Raw genomic sequence first — 2,500 nt, 5'->3', positions numbered from 1 at the left:
ATTATTATTATTATTATTATTATTATTATTATTATTATTATTATTATTATTATTATTATTGCCTGTAGATGAACGGAGTGTGATAATTGACTCTCTCTCTCTCTCTCTCTCTCTCTCTCTCTCTCTCTCTCTCTCTCTCTCTCTCTCTCTCTCTCTCTCTCTCTCTCTCTCTCTCTCTCTCTCTCTCTCTCTCTCTCTCTCTCTCTCTCTCTCTCTCTCTCTCTCTCTCTCTCTCTCTCTCTCTCTCTCTCTCTCTCTCTCTCTCTCTCTCTCTCTCTCTCTCTCTCTCTCTCTCTCTCTCTCTCTCTCTCTCTCTCTCTCTCTCTCTCTCTCTCTCTCTCTCTCTCTCTCTCTCTCTCTCTCTCTCTCTCTCTCTCTCTCTCTCTCTCTCTCTCTCTCTCTCTCTCTCTCTCTCTCTCTCTCTCTCTCTCTCTCTCTCTCTCTCTCTCTCTCTCTCTCTCTCTCTCTCTCTCTCTCTCCCCAGCAGGCGGTGACAACAGATGTGTGAGTGATGCCGTGAATTGTCGCCTCACGGGGGACTCTCAAGGGCACGATGATCTGAGCACATAATAACCACCACCGTCTCCTCCTCCTCCTCCTCCACCACCACCACCACCACCACCACCACTACCACCATGAGACGGAGGAAAGTAAGTGACGACCGTTCTCTTTCAGATTTTTTCATCGCTGTCCACCATCGCTCACAAAAGTCGAGCCACCTGTGTTAAGTTTCAGTGGTCTGTGTTTTCCTTCATTCTTTGGATTCTTAACCCCTTAAGTACAATGACGCGTTTCCATCCTCATTCTGCTTACTATTTGATGATTCTATACAGCTTCAGAAACTCATATGAGAGATTAAAATAGCGAAGACTTTGGTCATTAATCTTCTGACACCCATAGACTCTTCCTAATGTTAATAGAATCGTTTAATCGCACACAAATTTCAAAGTAAAAAAGTGTCCCAGTATTAAAGGAGTTAAATTGTTTGTCCTTAAGATGTGTTTCCAAAGGTCACTCATGTTCTTCGGGCTCTCGTATTGTTTTTTTTTCTCATAAATGATAAAGAAAGTGAAATAATCAGTAGCATCATGAACACGCACTTGAAAACGCTGATATTTTTACTAAAGCTTATAAAAGATACTGGAAATAGACACTGGAAAATTTAACCCCTTCAGTAGCATGACGCTTTTTCATATTCATTCTGCTTACTACTTGGGGAGTTTATACAGCTTCAGAAACTTATGTAGGGATTAAAGATAGTGAAGACTCTGGCCATTAATCTTCCAATCTCCATAGGCGGTTCGTAATGTAAGTAAAATTGTCTAATCGAACCCAGAAACGTATGGTAAAAAAGAGTCCTGGTACTGAAGGTGAAGGAGTTCCTGTGTGTGTGTATGCTTCACGATCCACTGACTCTCCTTACACCTAATCACTCATGAATTATTGACGACTAGACAATAATGAATTGGGAACGACACAGTGAAATGGGTGTGGTTTATTGCTACATTACTGACCGTGACTTAACTTGATGACGCGGTGGTGTGATGAGGTGAGGCGCCCCTTCTGAGGCGGCCCACCTGCTCACCACGCGTTGCAGCCTTGTGAAAAGTTAAGAAGAGCTGGAGGAGTGCAAGGGGAAGCATTGAATGAGTCAGTGTGAGGTTACTGTGTGACCTACGTTATGATTGCTTGGGGAAAAAGAAGAAAGAAATTTATTGCGAGTCAGTAGTATGTATTCCTTATGTGACCTGACTTCATACTTTAGTTGGAGGAATAGAAGGGAGAGTTTTGAGATGAGTTAGTGTAAATTTATTGTGTGATTTCACCTCATATACTTAAAGAAGAGTGCGTGGAGTAGAAAAGAGAAATTGCTGTGGGATTTTTATGATTACTGTTTTTTTTTACTAGAGCGAGAGAGAGAGAGAGAGAGAGAGAGAGAGAGAGAGAGAGAGAGAGAGAGAGAGAGAGAGAGAGAGAGGAGGAGGAGGAGGAGGAGGAGGAGGAGGAGGACGGGAGGGTGATATGAAGTAGAACAACAAGCAACGTTCTCTCTTGGTACAAATCCCAGTTGTTTTCTCATTGGTGCATTAAATGAAGCCTCTCCAAGTGACTGATTGAGACTTCCTGAGCTCCATCTGTGCCGAGAGACCCACTGCTGAGACAAGGCTGCGGTGTGACTTAACTGGGAGTCTCTCTCTCTCTCTCTCTCTCTCTCTCTCTCTCTCTCTCTCTCTCTCTCTCTCTCTCTCTCTCTCTCTCTCTCTATATATATATATATATATATATATATATATATATATATATATACACACACACACACACACACACACACACACACACACACACACACACACACACACACACACACACACACACACACTACTGTTACTGCTACTCCTGCTTTTACTACTACTACTACTACTACTACTACTACTACTACTACTACTACTACTACTACTACTACTACTACTACTTCAGCTATTACCACTACCGCTATTAC

This window comes from Portunus trituberculatus, chromosome 25 (genome assembly GCF_017591435.1).
Source record: "Portunus trituberculatus isolate SZX2019 chromosome 25, ASM1759143v1, whole genome shotgun sequence".
NCBI lineage: Eukaryota > Metazoa > Arthropoda > Malacostraca > Decapoda > Portunidae > Portunus > Portunus trituberculatus.
This window is presented reverse-complemented; position numbering follows the sequence as displayed.